The 23,800-nt window shown below is 42.8% G+C and overlaps 1 long non-coding RNA gene across 1 annotated transcript in view; it reads right to left on the bottom strand.

The window, feature by feature from the left end:
• Window positions 1–7,198: 7,198 nt before the first annotated feature.
• Window positions 7,199–23,800, bottom strand: part of LOC128829858 (uncharacterized) — a 34,331-nt gene continuing 17,729 nt past the window's right edge. Inside the window, exons 2-4 of the long non-coding RNA XR_008443495.1 lie at window positions 20,769–20,882; window positions 11,973–12,112; window positions 7,199–8,074 (exon numbers count right to left, since the gene is read on the bottom strand). This is a non-coding gene — a long non-coding RNA (uncharacterized LOC128829858). The remainder of the gene's footprint in view (window positions 8,075–11,972; window positions 12,113–20,768; window positions 20,883–23,800) is intronic.

Raw genomic sequence — 23,800 nt, 5'->3', positions numbered from 1 at the left:
AGTGATGGGGGCCATGGAAGTACCTCAGACTAAGGGAATTGGATGCCAACTTCCAATCTAGGAGGCTTTGAAAATCACAGTTTAATGCTATTAGAAACAATGGCATTGGAATAAAATCTGCAGTAACAAAGGTACAGAGACATACAGAGAAAAAATACCTGTAACTGAGATGTAAAGTTGAAAGAAAACAATAGAAAGACACAACTAGGAAAAGAATGATAAAAAGGGGTTTAAAAAGACTACATGGCATTTGTATCACCTGTATTTCCAGCGTTTGATACCCATCAGCTCAGGAATGGCAGAAATGAACAAGCAGATTCAGAAATGTGCTGGCTGCATTTGAAACTGGAAGTCCAAACACATTTCATTTCCACTGCAGTACAGACTAGCTTTTCCAAAGACCTCAAGATCTGATTTTCAAGTGCGTGACTCTAGAGCAATGCAACATGATGTAATTCTGTTTCATAAGGATTTTGACATTTCAAAATTGGTTTAATTCTGATTCAGAATGAAAACAAAAATGTCTAATTTCTCCCTGAAAGGTAGAGCCCTGGCTCTGGGGCAGTCTGTCGCGGGGACCTGCCCCAGAAATATAGACTGTGGAAGCTCTAGGTACCTGACTCTGAGAGAGTCTGTCTGGCAGGCCGGCCTGAGGCTGTGGAACCTGGAAGCCCTGGGGTCCCTGATTCTGAGGCAGTTCAGCAGGTGGGCTGCCAAGCAGCAGGTCAGGTGAGTTGGCAGGAAATCTGGCAGGTTTCAAAAACTGCCTGGGTTCTATTGGACCTGTGTTGAAATTGCAAAGTCTCTGTGGAATGGTCAATTTTGATAAATCAGCAAATTCCGACAGAAAAAAGTTCTGTTGGCATTTTTCTGACTAGCTCTACTCAGTATCCATAATTGGGGCCAGATGAAAAGAGCTCAGCTCCCATGTAGGCACATAAATAAGGGACAGATTTTCTAAAGTATTCATCACCCAGCAGTGAGCTGAGCGTCTTATAAAATCTGTCCCTTTGTGGTTAAGGAAGTAAAAACACAACAAAACACCCGGCAGAGAAAAAATGCCTGGAAGAAGCTCTTAGTTCTGACTGACCACTGATCCCCCCAAAAGAATGTAATACACCTCTACCCCGATATAATGTGGCCCGATATAACATGAATTCAGATATAACACGGTAAAGCAGCGCTCCGGGGGGGGGGGGAAGGGCGGGGCTGCGCACTCTGGCAGATCAAAGCAAGTTCGATATAATGCAGTTTCACCTATACCGCGGCAAGATTTTCTGGTTCCCGAGGACAGCGTTATATTGGGGTAGAGGTGTATATAAAGCATTTATCTTCAGCCAAACAAGACAAGGTAATGATAATTTTTATGCCAGATTATGCCAATCAGCACTCGTGAATTTGTTGACTTGGTTTGTGAGATCAAAATGCAAATTGTGCAACATTATCAGTCAAGTTTCAGAGAACGTTGTTAATAATCTAGAGTTTAAGTTGGACTAGTTTTGGCCATTGGATGAGCTATGGAAGTGGCAGGGTCACAGATCCTGAGAATGGAAAACACTGTACATCCTGTGTGTCTGCTAATGGGACATCAGTCAGTAGTCCTCACAGATCAAGTCTCAAGAAGGTGGTAAATACAGTAAATCTGAGTTGGAGAATATAGACAAAGGAAAAATGGAGAACCCGCCCTGGGCATTGAAAGCATGACAGAGAAAGGGCAGAACTGAAAGACATATATCATAGAATTATAAAAATGTAGGGCTGCAGGGGACTTCGAGAAGTCATCGAATTCATCCCTCTGCGCTGTGGCAAGGCCAAATAACTACCCTTATAGTTAGAATGTTTTTCCTAATATCTAACCTAAATCTCCCTTGCTGCAGACTAAGCCCATTACTTTCAGTGGACATGGAGAACAATTGATCACTGCCCTTTTTAGAACAGCCCTGAACCTATACACCCTGTCTTCCATTCCAGGTCATACAAAGACACCAAAGAAGTAGAGAAGGAAGTTCTTTAAAGAGGAAATAGTTTCACAAAGCCAAAAAGAATCTGGAAAGACAGTGACGAAATGGCTCCAAATCATCCACCCAAGCCTTTTGCAAATATACTATTGCAAATACAAATAGAAACGGCATCTTTTGTATGTGATAATAGTAAAGAGAAAGTGGCCAGAAATGAAAGACTGCAGGATTGCAATAATGATAGTGTTGTTTATAGGAACATAAGAAAAAAATTATAGTGGCGTATATTTAGATTTGCAAAGCATTGGGAGAGGGATATAATTATATTAGGCCAATGTAGTGTAATCTGAGAACACAAACACGTTAGGTGGTTCTGCTAATGCAGGAGCTGTTAGAAAACAAAACAGACTGTTAATGAAACAGCATTTATCCTATTATTACCTTAGCACCCGCACAGTTAGGAAGTTTTTCCTAATGTCCAACCTAAACCTAATTTGCTGCAATTTAAGCCCATTGCTTCTTGTCCTAGAGGTTAAGAAAAACAATTTTTCTCTCCCCTCCTTGTAACAATCTTTTACATATTGAAAACTATTATCATGTCCCCTCTCAGTCTTCTCTGTTCTAGACTAAACAAACCCAATTTTTTCAATCTTCCCCCATAGGTCATGTTTTCTAGACCTTTAATCATTTTTGTTGCTCTTCTCTGGACTCTCTCCAATTTGTCCACATCCTTCCTGAAATGTGGTGCCCAGATCCTGAGGCCCTTAGTCCCACTGAATTCAGAATTTTCCCCATGGCTTCTTTGATCTTCATAGCACACTGTAAGCTAAATAAAGTCCTCTCTGGAATGTTAATTTTATCCTACTTAAATTCTTTTACCGCATCCATTACTGTGCTATCAAAGCACCTAAGGGGGGATGGTTTGCAGAGGTGTAGATAGTCTGAGACATTCTGCTTATGGAGGAAGATGGAGGAAGACTGCCTTAGCAAGATAGGGTGGAGGAAAGAATGGGGGGAGGATAGGAATAGGAGTACAATATGTAGCATTCTTTATTGTCTCTGGGGAAGGTGCAGTATGCATTATCCTCCACCCCAGGCCTGCTGCCCAATGTTAGAAAAAATAGAGGAGGTGAGTGCAGGACATTGATTATGCCCCCTTAGGCCATGGGCAGAGTATGTCTTCACTGCAGTTAGCCCAGGTGATTGGCAGTGTGGTTTCAGCACCCGAGTTGCCTTAATCTGAGTGTGAGAAGCGACACTACAAAGCCACGCCCGAGTGCAGCACCAGTAAGGATGCAGTAATTCTTCTGTGTCTGTGGCTAGAACTTTGGGGGGCATATCGCACAGTTCTTTGTGCTGTAGTCAGCTGAGCCATTCTATGATACTTTCCTAGTGAATTGTAGGAGAACTTGTTTGTATTTCTGGGCACATGGGGGGAATTGTGGGAAAAGTGATTTAGCCTGTGCCCTCACTGCAAAGTGGGTGGCTTACTAGCCTGAGTAAAGTGGAAGCCAGTTCTAACCCACATCCTCAACTCTTGTATGGATTGAAAGCATCACTTAACTTGGGTGAGAAGTTTTTGTGTGTGCACAGGATAGAGGATGGGGCAACACCTAAGTACATGCCCAGGCTAACTCTGCAGTGAAGACCTACCCAGAGTGTTGCTGGATAAATCAGCCAGCTTCCCCTAACACTGATGAACCACTAGTGTGACAGTTTCAACAGGGTCTTGTATTAGTGCTGTGTTGGTGGTAGAAACTCCCATTCAGTTTCCTAGTCCCCTCGTGTAACCTGAGGACAGGCCAGACTTTACCTCTGAAAGGTGATCCACAAAGGGATTATTTTTTAAAATTGGGTTTGGGTTTAGCTAAAACCTGAATTTCTAATTGGGGGGCTGGGCGAGAGCAAAATGTAGGAAAAATATATTTTGGACAAAAATCCTTCAGGCCTTCTACATACATCTTAAATAAGCAACAAAAAGCACAAGCCCATTTTTAACCTTTACAGGCCACATTTAATGTTGTAAATTATTTAAAATCTTCTTTTAAAATTGAAAACTTTAAATGGGAAAAGTAAAAGATTTTTGCAAAGGATAGAGCATGTCAAACCAAAACTGCGCTAGCAACATTTTCTAGATGGGAGAAAATGAAGTGTGTGTTATTAAATTATTTGACTTTCCATATTTGTTACCTTTACATATATTATGACAAATATAGATCTCAATACAACAATGTGCTTAAGCACGTGAATTTTCTCATTCCACTTCAAAGTTAGACGCACGCTTAAATACCTTGCTAAGTCAGGCTACAGGTTCCAATACCTCTTTGTGTGCCATGTGGGTCCAGGGGTCCACCTCCCTGGGGCTCATTGGAAGAACAGGGTCATATGTTCTTTAAAATTTTATGATACCTGTAAGTTGAGTGGTAGCCTAGTTCAAAAACAGCAGCCAGATGTTTTTGAAAGTTGCTTATTTCATTCAATTTCCTTTTAAACCTAAGTACAAATTTCTTCCCTTGAACTGATATTTCTTTTTAAGATGCAGGTCTTCTTTCTTTCTAAAATAACATAAACAAAACTGTTCTAACCCTGAGTTTTTCACTATCTGTTTATTGTGGATTTTATGGATCTATTCTAACAGCACATTAACAAACTCAGAAGTAGTTTGGCAGCAGGTCAGTACATTGGAGAGTGTCCTGATCTTTGTCAATTTCATAACTTTTCCTTTTTCTTCTTCTTCTTCTTCAGAACATCTGCTGTTCTGAATGACAGCAGAAAGGCTGTTTGTCCTCCAGGCTGAAGAAATAGAGAATACCACACTCTTCTTTTTAACCCTTTGTGGTCTATTTCCCCTTCCATGTATGCATATGTATAACTCTAATAACTGCTCTACAGCCAAAATGCTTCTGAAATAAATGTAGTCAAACTTTACTAATTCTGGGTCACTGAGAACGAAAATGATGCTTAAAATTGTTGATTGGCTCTAGTTTTCAAGATATGCTATTGGGTCAGTATATACGACCCTTGACTTGGGAATGGCAGAGGATAAGTGAGTTATAAAAGGAAGGGATCTCACTTTAAACCAGAAATGACTAAAATACATCTTTGACTGGATCTATGAATAAATCTATGACTGGGTTTGGACAGTACTTGCTTTTTAGGCAAAACAATGAATGATGCAATCTGAAGCTGGTATTGCGTCATACATGATATGAATTGCATCATGTTATTCCTAGAAGTCATGGATGATGCAATCATAACGAAGCTTACATCACTCTGCTGAACAAATTGCCCTATATCAGCTCTAGAAATCATACAGTGTCGTGCTCTCTTATTTGTCAGTGTTTGATTTTGCAAAGGGACACATTTCTGTTTAGCCAAAGTGAGCAGAGATGCCTCCTACTTGTGTGAACAGTGCAGATAACTTCTGCTATGTTTGTGGTGAAGTGACTTTTGCATCACAAAAGCGCAGTATAACCACTATGGTTAAGAAAGCCTATCACCTTTATTTTGGCTGCAAAATTGGAGATCAGGACAAGCGGTGGGCCCCACACATATGCTGCCACACTTGTGCAACAAATCTTCGCCAGTGGTTGAACAGGAAAAGGAAATCTATGCCTTTTGCAGTGCCAATGATTTGGAGAGAGCTAACAGATCATACCAGCAATTGTTACTTCTGCATGGTGCCTCCAGTTGGGAAAGGTGTGTCAAAGAAGAAAAAGTGGACTGTGCATTATCCAAACATTCCATCAGCTATACGCCCAGTACCCCACGGAGAAGGACTGCCGGTTCCTGATGCACCAGAATCATTCTCACTTGAGTCAGACGAGGAAGAGGAAGAGGATGAAACTTCTGGTCCTGAACCATCAATGTCACAGGACCCACATTTTCTCCCATCCTCCTCCTCTGAACCACACCTCATAACACAAGGTGAACTGAATGACCTTGTCAGGGATTTGGAACTACCCAAGAGTAAGGCAGAGCTGTTGGACTCCAGACTACAGCAGTGGAATCTCTTGGCAGGTGATGTTAGGGTTTCCATGTTCCGTGACCATCAAAAGGATCTTGTCCCATTCTTCTTCATGGAAGGTGATCTTGTAGCCTGCAACAACATCGATGGTGTGATGGCAGCCCTCAACATCGTTCACAATCCAAATGAGTGGAGACTGTTCATTGATTCATCGAAGATGAGTCTTAAAGCTGTTTTACTGCATAATGGCAATGTTTTGCCATCAATTCCAGTTGGTCATGCAGTCCATATGAAGGAAACCTATGACAACATGAAACAACTTTTGAGGTGCATAAACTATGACCAACATCAGTGGCAGCTTTGTGGCGATTTGAAGGTTGTTGCTCTCTTGCTTGGTCTGCAGACTGGATACACAAAGTACTGCTGTTTTCTCTGCGAATGGGATAATCGTGCAAGAGATTCCCACTACATCAAGAAAGATTGGCCACTCCGACAGTCATTGGAGCCTGGGAGGAAAAGTGTTCAGCATCCACCACTTGTTGAATCAAGGAAGATTTTGTTATCACCCTTACACATCAAGCTGGGTCTGATGAAGAACTTTGTCAAGGCCATTGACAAAACACAAGCAGCTTTCAAGTACCTCCGCGGAAAATTTCCAAGGTTAAGTGAAGCTAAGATAAAGGAAGGTGTCTTTGCTGGTCCTCAGATTCGTGAACTTCTTCGAGATGATGCACTTGACCATGCACTGCGTGACAAGGAAAAGACGGCATGGAAAGCCTTCCAGTTAGTGGCAATACATTTTCTCGGAAACAACAAGGCAGACAACGACAGGTTTTTGGTGGAAAACCTCAAGGCATACAAAAGCCTTGGTTGCAACATGTCACTAAAGAGACTTTTTTTGCACTCTCATCTAGATTTTTTTCCACCGAACTGCGGAGCAGTGAGCGACGAGCACGGCGAGCGATTTCACTAGGACATTGCAACAATGGAGAAACGCTATCAGGGCAAATGGAGCCCATCAATGCTTGCAGACTATTGCTGGACAGTGACAGGAGATGCTCCATTTAATGAATACAAGAGACAAGCCAAGAAGCACCGAGTAGACACTGAATAGGACTAAACTATGTACATAATAGTTTTTTGCCTTTTGTTTCATAATAAATTTTATTTATATAACCATTTTGCTGATTTTTAAAGTGTTACATAAACAGGACAAGTGAAATATTATCATGTAAAGCAACCATAAACACATGAAAAGACCTAGGTTTACAATTTATGATTAAAACTCTACTATCTACACAATATACATTGACATAAAATATAAAAACTTAAATATCTTAGAAACAGTAGCCAATCAGTTGTTTTAATTATCATATTTGAATTCAGCACATCAAAATACACAATAAATAGCACATTTTATCTCTGAAGCAGACGACTTCTCAAAAATTGTAGACCAGTGTAATCTGCATTCATGAATAGGAACAGGGAACTTTTAAATACTGGAATCCCTTTAAGCCTTGAGACAAATTAAAGCATATTGTTTGTTGTGTCCTTTCTCATCTCAGTGGCAGGCACCTGAATTCCAAAGAGAAAGAACCACATTCGTTTTCCTCTGGGACAAGTGAAGTGTTGGCATTCATGTGTTGTGTTACTGCGTTAGTGTTCACCCAAAATATCCTATATTAAGTGATGCTGGTCACTTCCCTGGACAAAATGGTTATTTCAATCCACATCAATTTTTTTTTATGACAAGTAATTGAAATAAGTGTTGTGGAGACAACATGGAGCTATTTTGTATAGAGGTTTGCAACTCTATTCAGATGTGTTGTAAATTTGTATTTAGAGCCCTCAGCTGGAAGCCCAAGTAGCCGTACATTTGCATTGTAGAGGTGGGAAGATGGGCCCTGGAGCAGCTGCCAAGCTGCGTCATGGTGACTACTTCAGCCCACTGGTTGTGGGGCCTTTTCACACACTCCCTTCCCTTGTGGTTGGAAGATAGGAGCTTCCATGCAGTGGTATATCTCTCAGATATGGTCCAGCCTACGCACTCCACTCTCATCCTCTGTGCAGGTGATAGCTCCACCTTCCATCATACTGCATTGGTTCACACAAAGGCCCTCCACAGGTGTGGAAGTAGGGATTGATTTACCTGTAATAATGCAGAGGACAGGCGCTTGATGTAATGATTAAAGAGCTCTGCGGTCAAAACCTCTGAACAAGTTTTCCTTTGGCTGTTAATCAGAGACATTTATTCTGGCACCAGCCTTCAGCTGTAGCAGAAGCCAGAGAGTGGGCCGGGCACTTCCTCCCTCTTGATTAGCTCCCTTGAGTCCACAAAGGAGCTGCTTATGAGCACCAGCCTAGCCCCTCTTCCCCTCCTTTGTGTGACCTCCTACCATTAGGCTCATCACGGCTCTGAGATGGAGTTGGATTGCAAGGGAAAGGGGGCTGAAGCCAGCAACAGCTGCCACCAATTTCAGTGGCAGAAGCAAAAGCCTTTAACTCAGCATTCCTGAGATCAGCTCATGGCTCAAAATGGAACTTTTACATCTGCATTTTGGAATCTTCCACTGCCCAGCTTCACTCCCACCACACAACTCACTGCTCTCAGAGCCACTGCTGCCATCATCGTCCTCATCCCCTCCCTCTGTCTCCACTTCCCCTTCACTCTGGCTCCATCTTCCCTCTCTCTCCATGTTCTTCCCTCACACTCTTCTTGTTTTCCCTGTCATCACTCATCTTTCCAGCTCTCACTTGTGAAAGAGCAAATAAGCTCAACTTTAGCACCTAACAATTAAAAAAACCCTAATCCCTTAGGAAGCCTGCACAACACTCAAAATAACCTCCCTCTCCTGATGTTTAACCCTTGCCCTCCCATACCCCACCTCTAATATTTTCTGTCTTTTGTCTAAATTAGGGCAGCTGGTCATTAGCGCTAATAGGTACTGGTACCCGTGGTACTGTGTACTATGTCTTTAAGGTCTGCGCTTCCCGGATCGAAAATCTGGCTGGGGTGCTGCAAAGCTCCTATTATTCACAGCCAGTTTGAATCAGACATAGAATAAACTTAAGTACTGAGTGATCACTGAACCCCACCAATAATATCATAGTTGTGTAGGTACAATTCCGGCTGTTGCCTCTGGGGGACTTCTGCACATGGATTACTACAGGCAACAGCAGGAGGCACAGAGCAAGGGATACAGGCTGCTGTTGGGCTAATTCGATCCTGCTCCCTGCTGCCTCTGCTCGTGCTTTGCAGGACCAGCTCCAAGTGAGAATAGCACAAAAGACAAATTACATAAAGAAAAGAAGGGTGGTTACAGCCCCTGAAACCTGTTCATGCCCCTCCAAGGAGTTTGTGACAATTCATGTGGTAAAGGGTTTTCATTCTGAAGGAGAGGAGGTGAGAGAGGAAAAGAATGTTCCTTTGTTTTTCTGCCCACTTCTCCACCAACCCCTTTTGTCCCTCACGGAAAATACTATCCATTTGGGGAGGGACTGTATCTCAATAGTGCCTAGGCCATTTTGGCTGCTACTATGATACAGATATTGGCCAAATTCTCTGCTGGCGTAACATGGTGGAGCTCTGTTGTCTTCTGTGGAACTCTGCCAGTTTAGACCTGCAGTGGATGATGTAACTACATAGCTATCCATGCTGCTTGATCTACGAGATGTTAATGGGTATTTCCCTGATGATTGCATCACATCATTGCTCATCTTAGGCAATATAAAGATGTATAAAGACAGTTCATATGCAGTTTCAAAGCAGCTAATGGCCATGTTATTTTCATAAAAACTACACCTAGCCTTTTACAATACCAATACCATCTGCAGATGATTCTGTGGCATGGGAATTCAGAGTTTTTTTGTGGAGGAAGATGCCATGGATACTGCACTGACCATCACTTACTGTGAAACTATAGGTAGGTAGAAGCACAGAAATAGAGTTTAATATGAATATAGAATATTAGGGCTGAAGTTGTGCTGCTGAGATTATAAAGTGTTAAAACTCTTCAATTTAATTATTCCATCCTAGACTTTGAATACATCCTTCATCCAAACATACACGTGGTACTGTACTCATGGTTTCACATCATTAAAATAAATAAGGAAACCAGGATTTCATTACATTAAATGAAAGGTGTACATTAAAAAGAGAGTCATAAAAGAAACCTCTGAAGATTTATTTACATGAGTGTACCTTCGCATGCCAAAGAGTTTGAGGCAAATTAATTCAGTGGCATTTGTGAGGAGTTGCACTAGAGATGAATTTGGCCCTTTATGGGGGGAAATGAGAAGACAATATATTCTCAATTAATTGGAACTATTCATACACAACCAAAATATATTTGTTATTGGAAAAATGATGCCATGTAGAACCTACATATTAGTTCATTAAAATGTGTGAACAGGTTGATGTGGTTGTTTTAATAAGTAGCTTATCACCACCATGGGAGTTATCCTGATCTCATTGTAGTCCAAGGCAAAACTCCTATTGACTTCAATAAGGCCAAAATTTCACCCCAGGCGCTTATATTGAAATTTCAGGCCACACTCTCTGCTCTCTTTGGCTTTTTCAGAAAGAGCAGTGCCCCAGTAGTGGGATTTTCAAAAGTGCTTAAGTGCCCAAGGAGCAGAAGTCTCACAAGTCCCATTGACTTTCAACGGGACTTGCATTCCAGTCTTAAGTCATTAATGTGATTTTGAAACTCACCCCTCTTCCCATTACTTGGAAATAGGCCCCATTAGAGTGTGTCAAAACTTGAGATGGCAAAATCATTAGTGACCTGAAAATCTTGGCTTAAAACATTTTGGCATATTACACCAAAAGCCCAGAGTTTTCCATATGATCAAGTCCACAAGCTATTTAAAAGGACCATTATCTCTTTACACAGATACCTTCCTCTATTTTATTTGAGCTATCTTAGTTCTTATTTATTCAATACAATATTCAGTTTAATATGTTCAGAACCAAGTTTTTTCAGTAATAAAGGTTTGGAATTTTTAACACTTGGCATTCAGAAGCTTGAACAGAGCAGCAGAAACTGGTGGATGCCCTAGGCACCAGAGGATGCAGGAAAGTAAAGACAGAAAGAACATCCAGATTATTTATTAAAACTCTGTTTCTGGAAATGTGTACAGTACAAGTCAATTGGTCACCTTATTCCACAATCTTTTCCGAAGTGTGGCTAGCAGAAAATGAGCAATGTTTGGAAGAATCCACTTAGGGATGCAAGCTACACTGATGGCCAAGAGAGAATAAATGGGCAACTCTGCGGTTTATATATAGGCTCCATTGGTTAGTACCAACCAACGCCAACACACACTGGCAATTATCGCTACAGATATGAGAGAGAGAGAACGAAACACATTGCAAATGGGCTAACAGTCAGATTTTAAAACTGACACTCAAATCTATGAAACAAAAAGAGAGAAAAAGAATTTTTTTTTCCCTGACACTGAAGAGTCCAGAGATTAATGCTTTCCCTACCAGTATTTTGAAGCGAGCTGATTTATGGCATCATGTCACAGGTGGCTGTTACAAGATAGACACAAACCCACTAAATGGATACAAAAGAGTGCAAAAAACAGTTGTAGGTTTATAATTAAAACAGAATAGCAGAAACTATCACTATGAAATATAGTTTAGAGTTGTTGAACAGAAACAGCCTATATGTTTTCGATTACCCTTTTTGACAGTTCTTCAGGCTATGCTCATATCCAAGCCAATTTGAACTAGTTTTGCAGATAAGTTTGTGAGTTACTGTCTCAGATTCTTTATTAAAATTCCAAATATAAAACCACCTACTGCACTTTGATTATTATTTATTTATTTATATTGTGGTAGTGCTTAGGGGCCCCAGTCATGGAGTACAATCCCATTTGGCTGGGCACTGTACAAACACAGCACAAATTGACAGCCCCTGACCCAAAGAGCTTACAGTCTAATTAATCTAAACTCCTTTCATCCACTAATTTTGTAATTCTATCAAAAAACAAACAAAAAAAAGGGAATTGAGTCTGTTTGGTGATATTTACAAACTCACATTGTCTCATGATCCTGTAGATCTGGTGGTTCTCAAATTGTGACCAGAGATCACCGGTGGTCTACTGAGATCTGACAGGCCACATGGTCTTGGCTTTCTTCATTGTTTCATTGTTTCCAGCTGCTACAAGTGTCTAGGATCTTTAAAAAAAAGGCACAGAGAAAGAGGTCTAGTGTAACTGCGTCTATTAGGCGTTGCTGTAAGAGGAGGAGGAGAGAAAATAAGAGTCACCAGCATGAGGGGAATGTGAAGAAGACCAAGAGGAACAAGTGGCTGGCCAGTATGTGCAGGAGAGAATGGAATCATACTACAGAGAGGAGATGCAGGGACAGGGCCGGCTCCAGGGTTTTGGCCGCCCCAAGCAGCCAAACAAACAAACAAAAAAAGCCGCGATCGCGATCTGTGGCGGCAATTCGGCGGGAGGTCCTTTGCTCCGAGCAGGAGTGAGGGACCGTCCGCCGAATTGCCGCCGAACAGGTGGACATGCCGCCCCTCTTCGAAGTGGCCGCCCCAAGCACCTGCTTGGTAAGCTGGTGCCTGGAGCCGCCCCTGCGCAGGGAATAGGGGAGCATGTGCTGAGGGAAAGAGTAAGAGGGAACCAGACAGTAAAGAAGTTTTTGCAGGGAGGTAGAGGAAGAGATAGAATGGATAGAAGGAGGAATATAAAATGAACAGATGTGATTCACTTTTTACAAAAAGGACAAAACACATATTAAAGCAGGAAGGCATATGAACATTAACATAATTTGTTGCTAAGTAAGTAGTAGCTAGTCCAGGGAAGTTATGAAATCACAAAAGGAAGTGGAGGTGCTCCAAGACACAATCTCTCTGTTGAGGTATAGTCCACAGAGTGAAAATATTTGCAATGCCTAATCTAGATATTTAGTGGTTCCCTCCCCCATCCACTGTATTATTTGTTTCATTATTACTCTACGGATTTAAATTAATTCAACCTGTTTGCCAGGAACATTCTTCATCTCTTTTTAAAAAATCAGTACTAAGTTTTGCTTTTCTCTTCAATCTCCCAATACTTCCCAGGTTTCAATTATTTTCCAAGTTGGCAGATTTCTGGTAAATTCACAAGCCAGTTCCCCTTAACACTCTAGGATGCAGGTCATTCACATTGGCTGATCTGTACGTCTTCACATTTTCCAAGTGTTCCCCTACTTGCTCGCTATAAATAACTGTTTGGACAATCAATTTATTATTTACTCATTTTCCAGACTTCTTTCCTTTTTTTCTTGATAAAAACAGATCTTTAAAAAATGAGTTCAGTATCTTAGTAATTTTTGAGTCATCATTAGATTTCTCCTCCTCCTCATTTTCTGATGAGCCTACCATACTTTCTCTTTTTAGTGCATCTTGTCTGCTAACATATAAAAGGCCTTCCTGCTAACATTGACTCCTTCCAACTGTTTCCCTCCTCACATTTTTTTCTCTACAGACCTTTAAATTAATTTAAAGTCTCACAGCTGGACCATCTATGCACTCAAAATCCAATATTGATACACTGTGCTAAGCCATGGCTAAAGGTTCTTAGTAATCAAATTGTAATTCAAACAGTGACATGTCAATCTGATTTATATTTTATCTAGAACCAACTTAATCCAAGATCTGATAAAATTAATTCAGTCAGATCTTTGCCTGCCTGCTGTGCTTAAAAAATGTTTGTACATATTATTGCTGATTGACTGACTCCTATCAAGCAAAAATTCTAGTTTGTTTAGAATATAAATGATCTCTTGTTGAGTGTCTTTAATAATGTATAAAATTATGTGGCTTAGATCCAGCTGAGTTTTATATATAATATAATCAAATAAATAAAAGAATGTTAAGTTCAAAGGATCTATAACTGCGTCTTCTAAAGTCAGTCAATCAACTTTAGGAAGAAAAAACTCTTGAGACCCAGCCTAGTGAGATAAACACGGGTAGCCTTGTAGATAGATCCCTGTAAGACTTGTGAGTACCATAGGAAATTTTTTCATACACCCCAAAGACCTATCTACATCCAGAGCCATATCAGAGCATACCATGGTAAATAATTCAGCCAAGATATAACAAAGAATGCTGTAGAAAATAAGACCCTGTTCAACTACTAACAGCACCAAGTACCTATCCATATTCATTGTGGATTTAGCAGGCTCCATAAGATTTTGCAAAACCCACTCTGAAGCTTGGCAGACACTTCAAAGACTGAGATCAGATTTGACCAAAAATGAACCTCAACAAGTTTAAAAATCAGTTTGTTTTCATATGTAGATATAGTAATATTCACTTATATAATCTTCCAATTCCTAGCAGATAACCAGGTAGGCTTACTTCTTCTATTAGTCTCCTTTGGAAGTGTGCAATAACAACAACTGCATAGCCCTGCAATACACAGAGTAACAGTTTAACTCTAAGCTGGGGGATATAGCACCATGTACTTACTAAGGTATTATCTGCTCTAATCACCACAACTTGCACTGCTAGGCAGAATCTCTTCACTATCTCTGCCTCTGATGGATTGTGTTCTGGTAACCACAAGTCACTTGGAACAGCCAATGCTTCTGATATGTAAAATAGACTATAACCTAAACCTTCAATAGCACTACTTATTCAACTTGTGCAGGGCATTTGACATTCTATGAATATGAAACTTTTTTATATTGTTATATTTTTCATATTTTGTACAATTTATGTTTGATTTACCAAAACAATTGGAGTCTGTATATATGTATATGCATGTACATGTGCACACACACACACAAATTTCTGTACGTAGGAATATATAGTTATTAGTATACCTAATGGATTTATAGAGTAATATTTGACTTAAAACATATTTGCAATTAGAGATGTTTAGCATTAAAAATTGGAAAGAGTCCAGCGGAGGGGAACAAAAATGATTAGGGGTCTGGAGCACATGACTTATGAGGAGAGGCTGAGGGAACTGGGATTGTTTAGTCTCCAAAAGAGAAGAATGAGGGGGGATTTGATAGCAGCCTTCAACTACCTGAAGGGGGGGTTCCAAAGAGGATGGAGCTCGGCTGTTCTCAGTGGTGGCAGATGACAGAATAAGGAGCAATGGGAGAGGTCCAGGTTGGATATTAGGAAACACTATTTCACTAGGAGGGTGGTGAAGCACTGGAATGCGTTACCTAGGGAGGTGGTGGAGTCTCCTTCCTTGGAGGTTTTTAAGGCCCGGCTTGACAAAGCCCTGGCTGGGATGATTTAGTTGGGAATTGGTCCTGCTTTGAACAGGGGGTTGGACTAGATGACCTCTTGAGGTCCCTTCCAACCCTGATATTGTATGATTCTATGATTAATGGAAAAATGACTTTGTCTAATAAAAATGCTTGGAAAAAATATCAGGATGTCTGATCACACATGAAACTATTGCAGACTTTTGTGGTTTTGTATATATTTAGTTCCTGATACCTATAGGTTATGTTCTCATTTTTTATCTAGTTAGTGACTTTAATAATTGATGTCCCACATGACCGCTATGAGTCCAGGGCTTTTTTTTGTCTCTTCCCCCCCCCTCCGGTTTTGCAAATAATGAACATTGAATTTTGATATTTATATGCTATTTCCATCTTGTGCATGTATTTATATATGTTTTGTTTCATTATGTGTTTACATTTTACATAAAAACAATACAAATAAAGTTAAAAACATCAATGGCATAATATGATCTTAAGAATTGGACTAATAAAGTCAAGAGAAATACATTTTTTACACTTGGAAGGGATTCAGGAACTATGCAACATACTCTAAAAATGATGAAACTAGAAATAGGTAGAAAAAGGAGGCTGAACTACTATTGCTTCTTGTAAAAGGCAAATAAACATCTGCAATTTTGAATGGTATTTAATTAAATTCCAGAGATGCGTAGATTTGTTTCTGGAGAAGGCAGGAATTAAAGGATAGGGTGGAAGACAAAATGTAATTTGGATAAATGTTAAGGGCTAGATTCATTGATACATTTCAGTTGCTCAGCATTGCCAGAGTGGTACCATGGAGTTGGAACGTACCAGTGAATCTGGCCCTAAAGGGTACGGACACTGGGCTAGATTTTTTCCCCGTGTTTCTGAATGTCTTATTTTCTAATTAGAAATTAATTAACCATTGTAGCTTCAACATTCTTTGGGTCCCTTCTGCAACACTGACTGCACTAGAATTATTCCATCTATTCTGTTGGAATCAAGAAGATGGAATTCAAGCCTAAATTATAAATACATATAGAAAACCAGAGGCAAATGAAAACTATTGTTGAACTTCTCATAAAAGAGAAAACCCCAAGTGAAGTTGGCGTACAATAAATTGGATGAGATAATAAGGGAGGTAATATTTTGGAGTCACATTAGCTTCATTATTTGAAGATGGATGGTTATTTTGTGACAGCATAATGCTAAGAAAAGGCTTATTCACTTAGGCTATTTCCATAAAACATGCCTGAATGTTCCATGAGCCATTCTTTACAGCTTGCCTGTGTGCATTTCTCCGTGTACAAAAGGACCTTTATTAAAGGACACGATCCAGTGGAATCACTTATAATTAATTATAGGAATTACAAAGGTGTCAGGAAAGTGTCAGATTCAGTTGACTAACCTTTGGAAAAACTGTTAGGACAAGAGGCAAACCAAAAGCAAGTAAAAACAACAAGGAGTCCTTGTGGCACCTTAGAGACTAATAAATTTATTTGGGCATAAACTTTCGTGGGCTAGAACCCACTTCATCAGATGCATGGAGTGGAAAATACAGTAACAGGTATGAATACACAGCACATGAAAAGATGGGAGTTGCCATATCAAGTGGGCGGTCAGTGTAACGAGACAATTCAATTAACAGTAGGATACCCAGGGAGGAAAAAGAACAGGAGTACTTGTAGCACCTTAGAGACTAACAAATTCATTAGAGCATAAGCTTTCGTGGGCTACTGCCCACTTCTTCGGATGCATAACAGTAGCCCACGAAAGCTTATGCTCTAATAAATTTGTTAGTCTCTAAGGTGCCACAAGTACGCCTGTTCTTTTTGCGGATACAGACTAACACGGCTGCTACTCTGAAACCAGGGAGGAAAAAACACTTTTGTAATGGTAATGAGATTGGCCCATTTCAAACTGTTGACAAGAAGGAGTGAGTAATAGTAGGGGGAAATTAGTATGGGGGAAATTAGGTTTTTTAATGACCCAACCACTTCCAGTCTTTATTCAGGCCTAATTTGATGGTGTCCAGTTTGCAAATTAATTCCAGTTCTGCATTTTCATGTTGGAGTCTGTTTTTGAATTTTTTTGTTGAAGAATTGCCACTTTTAGGTCTATTATTGAGTGACCAGAAAGATTGAAATGTTCTCCTACTGGTTTTTGAATGTTATAATTCCTGATGTCAGATTTGTGTCCATTTATTCTTTTGCTTAGAGACTGTCCGGTTTGGCCAATGTACATGGCACATGATGGCATATATCACATTGGTAGATGTGCAGGTGAACAAGCCCCTGATGGTGTGGCTGATGTGGTTAGGTCCTATGATGGTGTTCCTTGAATAGATATGCGGACAGGTAATGCTTTAATTTTACGGGTGAAATCCTGACCCCATTGACACACTTAGTATGAGCCAGTGATGGAAAATGTGGCCCAAGAATGTTTATTGCTTGTTCCCTTTCCTGCATTCCTGCTAGTGTTTACTACTCAGTGAAGAGATGAATCTGAATTGGTGGGGTTTGGGTTAGCCCCATAGAAGAACAGGAGTCAGTCATAAAGTCCCTGAACAAACTCCCACCAAAGCCAATTGGAGTCTTTCCATTGACTTTAATGCAAGTAGAATCAGACCCAATGTTCAGGGGTATTTGAATTTAGGATATGGATGCACCTGTAATTCAGAATCAATGCTAGCTCACTGCGGATGTTTCATGGGGATTCATAAGGAAAAAGTGAAGGAGTCTTTGTTCAGTTTTTTACATGGATAAAGGAGTTAATATAAATATGTGAAGAAAGCAGGGGTGTGGTGACGACGCAGGAAAGGAAACAGAACGCCAGGTCTGTGGTAGCCGAAAAGCCCCTCTACCTCCAGGAACTTTTCCTGGGGCTTTTATTCTTTACACTTCCCTGCTTACAACGCTTCTCATTGGTACAAATCTTGCGCATAGAAACGCCAGGCAGTGTACATGCACATAAGATAACGAACCATCTCTTGAGCGCGTGAACACCAGCTGCGAGGAAACAATCAAATCAGCCAAATAAGTTTCCCAAACACAAACGCTGGATTGAAGGTCACTCCTGCCTCGTAGCCATGGGAGCAGTTTGCCGCGCCCGTGGGCTGGCGATTCGGGAGCTATGCGTCCCTACACAGGGGAGAGTTCGGCTTTCTGTTACTCTGTTCAACTGCTTAGAAATGATGTAACTCTTGAAAGTTGTTTCTTTCTTACAGCTTATTTAATGTCCTTTATATTGTTAATGAAATCATCATTACGTACACTGAAATTAATTAAAACAAACGAAAAGCTCTTTTCATTGTTCCCAACTGTTTCTGAATGTGTGACATTTCAAAGGGAGTACAAACCTCCTTTGGCTCTGCAAGTCCAAAGCCTTGTCCATCGCTTTCCTCAGGTACTGTTTCATCAAACATTTGGCAGTGAATAAGTCTTTTTCATTGAAAAGGCTTTCCTTAAAATACCAAGAGATCTTAAAAAACACAAGAGCATTGTTTTCAATTACTAACTGCTGGGGAATTCTTCTTGGGCTTTCTTTTGTCAGGTTATTAGATTGACATAGGGGACATCTACATAACATTTTCAAGCCTCTGGGAGCAAGCCTCCCAGCCTGGGTCAATACTTGGACCAGGGGGGCTTGCACTAGTACTCTAAAAATAACTGTTTAGCTAGCACTTTGAAGTTGTCCTCCTCGGCTTCACAGTTATGGCAGAATAAAACAAAGACTAATTCTATGCTGTGTGTCACATGTCACATCTGTTGCACATGTTGACTGCAAACAATATGAGATAAATTGGGTTAGGGGATGTTTTTTCGCTATTCTCTTGTCCCCCCCGCCCCTTTGCCATCTTGTCCTCCATTTACTTGATAAGGGGAATTAAACTTTGTAGCCTCTTTTGGAAGCAAGGGTATAGTATTCAATATTTTCCTTTTGCAACAACTGGCAGCTTATAATGATTTGTCTGCTTGTTCCTCCTTATTACCTACATCAGTGGAAGATCAGTTAAAACTTGTTGTTCATATCCTAAGCCATGGTGAGTTTTTCCAGATTACTTTTTGATGAAGTTGTGGGTGAGAGAATCTGAACCATAAAGTTCAGCAGTTTGTGCACTTAAAACTTGGGCCAAGTTTTACTTCTGTGAGATAATATTCAAAAGATTGCTGCTTGGCTTGGATTTTTAACAATTCTTTTATTTCCACACTTGGGGAAAAAGGGCTAAATGTGTGAGGTCTCGCCAGAGAGGTTTTGTTCTTCAACAACAAATCATTTTCCTCCAGGAAGAACAAATGACTGATTCTACTGCTAACCACATTTCTGTTCAAGGGAAGGATATTCGAAAATTGACTTTTCAAGTTTCTGTGGATGATCACTGTATGTTGGAGCCATGATTACCAACCAGAGGCCCATGCAGGGCCGGTGCAACCATTTAGGCAAACTAGGCGGCCGCCTAGGGCGCCTAGTGGTTGGGGGCGCATAAAAGCCCGCTCAGGTGAGGAGGTGGAGTGGAGGTGAGCTGGGGCATGGGGGGGGGGCGTAGGGAGGGTCGCCTGCAGTAATGGGGGGAGCGCACAGGGGAACCACTCCCTGCCCCAGATCACCTCCACTCTGCCTCCTCCGCTGAGCACACAGCCCCCGCTCTAAGTCTCCTCCAATCAGCACCGCAAGCCTGCGAGGGGAGGAGAATTAGAGCGGCGCTGGCGGGCTCAGCGGAGGAGGCGGAGCCGAGGTGAGCTGGGGCGGGCTCCCCAGGTGGGGGAGTCTCCCCAGGTGGGGTTAGCTGCCGCGGGGCGGGGGAGTCTCCCCAGGTGGGATTAGCTCCAGTGGAGGCGGGCTCCCCAGGCGGGGTTAGCTGCCGCAGGGGCGGGTCTCCCCAGGCGCGGTTAGCTGCTATGGAGGGGGTAGCTGCTGGGGGGGGGGCTTCCTAGGCATGGGGGGTGGCAGGCTCCCTGGGTGGGGGGCTGGGTTAGCTGCCGCGGGGGGGGGGGTTAGCTGGGTGAGGGAGGGGGCGCAAGGTGGAAGTTTCGCCTAGGGCGCAAAACTTCCTTGCACCGGCCCATGGCCCATGGGAAAGCTGTTAGGTGACTGCAGAGGGTGGCACATTTTATGTCCACCCTAAATTTGGGTCCTAGAGCTCTGCATAAAGATAAGTAATATCCCCAATAGTTATGGTCAGGAGAGGAGATTGAATATGGGACCTCTAACTCCAAAGTAGAAGTCTCTACCATGTAAACTAAAAGAGCTACTCAGTTAGCAGCAGTAGTAAATGTCACAGTTCAGGGCAACTACTCCTGTATTTCCCCTCTCATGGTCCAGCAAGGGCACCCACTCTCAGGCTTCCAGCTCCCCAGCCATCACCTCTATATATGACAGGAGTATATCCAGCTGCACAGTTCCCTGCCTACACTGTGAATGCTCCAGCAAGCCAGATTGCCAAAACAGACCTCTATAGTCTCTGAGAAGAAAATAAAAAAGAGTGTAATTGCCACAGTTAATCTACCACACAGTTCTTTCTAAGCAAGCATATCTATTCTTAAGATAGAAATGTTAGAGGAAAACATATTAAAAACAACAAAAGAACCTACATGGATGCTAATAAGCTTACCTGAGATCATCTCAACTCCAACAAAGGCCCAGGCAGGTGACCAGTCCTTCAAACCCCACCAAGGGATTTTTCTGTGGTCACAAGCAGGAGTGCAAGTAGGGCGGTATCCCGTACCTGAAAGAGATTGGAAAAAATGATTGGACTAGTAGGCTCTAGAGTTTTACATTGTTTTATTATTGGATGCAGTTATTTTTTGTGCATAATTCTACATTTGTAAGTTCAACTTTCATGATAAAGAGATTGCACTACAGTACTTATATTAGGTGAATTGAAAAATATTATTTATTTTGTTTTTTACAGTGCAAATATGTATAATGTGATAGACCCAGGCCAGTTGGGTACAGAAGAGTAGTCCTGCTGGTATCCAGGAAGTGGATCCAGGAAGTATCCAGGAACTTCTAAAGGATCTCCACACCAGCCTAAGAGGAGGATCCACAGGTCCTTGTTACCAAATAATTGAGGGGGACAACTAATGAAATAACAGGAACGGGAGTGAGGTCACAGGGCTAAATGAAGGGAACCTGACGGGGACACCGAGCAGAGAACCCCAGACAGCGCCCACTGCTCCTCGAAGGCATCAAAGGAGCCAGCGGACACCGCCCAGAGGAACTCTGCCCGGATGCGTGAATGGATGGAGGATCAGAAATAGGCCCCACAGTTGCAGGAAACCCAGTCTGCTAATCTACTCTCCCTGGCTTTGTAGATGGCCATTTTGGCCAGGGCTAGGAGGAGGTTGACAAGGAGGTCCCCCGATTTTGTGGGGCCATGGATGGGGAGTATGTAGATGAACAGGTGAGGGGAAAAGGGCAACCAAAAACGTAATAATATATCCAAGAGGAGCCGGAATAGGGGCTGCAACCTGGTGCATTCCAGATATATGTGCGCCAGGGTCTCCCTCATGCCACAAAAGGGGCAGGTGTCCGGGAGGAGAGTGAACTGTGCCAAGTACACACCTGTTATTATGGCTCCATGAAGGATACGCCAGTTGACATCCCTGGTGGGCCTCAGGACCATGGTGGAATATAGGCTGGCCCATTGGGGCTCCTCACCCTCCAGAGGGTCATGACGGGGTGGGACGCGAGGGTGAAGACAAGAAGGGTGTGGAGCACGAGTGGGTACAAATGTTTTCGTGGTGCAGTCTGGAACCGGACCAGCTGCAACTCGTGCAGCCGGCTCACGGTAAAGGGGTGGGGGTGGCCTGATAGGTCCATGGAGTAGGGGCCTGATGAAAAGGTCTGGAGGCCTGGGGTGGAGGGTGGGTGGGGCGTGCCCTCTCACAGGACCCGGTCGAGGAAGATCTGAGCAGTGGGCAGTAAAGTGACCCTCACCTCTTGAAGTATGCGCTGTAGAATACAAGGTTTGGAGAGCCTCATGCGCCGAGCAAGCATCAGGGGATCCAGCCAGTCTCCCCGGTCGTAGTCCAGGAGGTCTCCGACTCTGGTGACTTCTTCCAGGACCAACCTCTGGCGCACCGAGCGGGACTCCTCCACCTGCACACGGAGCTGCAGCAGGGGCTCCGTGAGGAGATCCGCCCTTCAGCGGCCACCACGGACCTTGTGGTCGAAACCAGTTTCCAGGTCCAGAGGAGGTCCTGGTAGAAGACTGGCAGCCCAGAGAGGTCTCGCAGAAGACTGCTCTGATGGATATAAAGGAGCTGCTGGTCATATTGGAGCCCTCAGAGGCAGGGCAGAAAGGCGTCTGTCAGTATGCTCCATGCCGGACTACCTGCACCATAAAGGAGCCTCTGCAGGCACTTCAGACTCTGTCCTCCCTCCTCCAGGGGTGAGTAGAGGAATCCTGCAGAGACCCAGTGCAGTCCTGGCTGAAAACTCCAGAACCGACTTCTGGAGGTTGGCCAGGAAATCCGGGGCCGGAACCAGGGTGTTGAGCTGGGGCCAGAGCATGGACAGGACTAGCTGATTGAGCACCAGTGCCCTCCCTTGGAGGGAGAGGCACTGGAGTAGTCCTTTTCCATCTCCGGAGCCGCTCTACCGCCCTGTCCTCTAAACCTTGCCAATTCTCCGGCAGAGACGGATGCGTGGCAGAAAGGTAAACGCCAAGATAAAGAAGCGGACCAGCACTCCAGCGGATGGCCTGAAGCGCTGAGGGGAGGGAGCTTGCCTGCCACCTGTCCCTGACCACCAGGCCAGAGCTCTTGACCCATTTGACCTGGGCAGGGGAGGTCGCCGAGTAGAATCATAGAATATCAGGGTTGGAAGGGACCTCAGGAGGTCATCTAGTCCAAGCCCCTGCTCAAAGCAGGACCAATCCCCAACTAAATCATCCCAGCCAGGGCTTTGTTAAGTCTGACCTTAAAAACCTCTAAGGAAGGAGATTCCACCACCTCCTTAGGTAACCCATTCTAGTGCTTCACCACCCTCCTAGTATCCAATCTAAACCTCCCCAACTGCAACTTGAGACCATTACTCCTTATTCTGTCATCTGCTACCACTGAGAACAGTTTAGATTCCTCCTCTTTGGAACCCGCTTTCAGGTAGTTGAAAGCAACCATCAAATCCCCCCTCATTCTTCTCTTCTGCAGACTAAACAATCCCAGTTCCCTCAGCCTCTCCTCAGAAGTCATGTGCTCCAGCCCCCTAATCATTTCTGTTGCCCTCCGCTGGACTCTTTCCAATTTTTCCACATCCTTCTTGTAGTGTGGGGTCCAAAACTGGACCCAGTACTCCAGATGAGGCCTCACCAATCTGAATAGAGGGGAATGATTACGTCTCTCGATCTGCTGGCAATGCCCCTACTTATACAGCCCAAAATACTGTTAGCCTTCTTGGCAACAAGGGCAGACTGTCGACTCATATCCAGCTTCTCATCCACTGTAATCCCTAGGTTCTTTTCTGCAGAACTGCTTCCTAGCCATTCGGTCCCTAGTCTGTAGCAGTGCATGGGATTCTTCCATCCTAAATGCAGGACTCTGCACTTCTTCTTGTTGAACCTCATCAGATTTCTTTTGGACCAATCCTCTAATTTGTCTAGGTCCCTCTGTTGCCTATCCCTACCTTCCAGCATATCTACCA

This window comes from Malaclemys terrapin, chromosome 1, assembly GCF_027887155.1.
Source record: "Malaclemys terrapin pileata isolate rMalTer1 chromosome 1, rMalTer1.hap1, whole genome shotgun sequence".
Classification (NCBI taxonomy): domain Eukaryota; kingdom Metazoa; phylum Chordata; order Testudines; family Emydidae; genus Malaclemys; species Malaclemys terrapin.
This window is presented reverse-complemented; position numbering and strand designations above follow the sequence as displayed.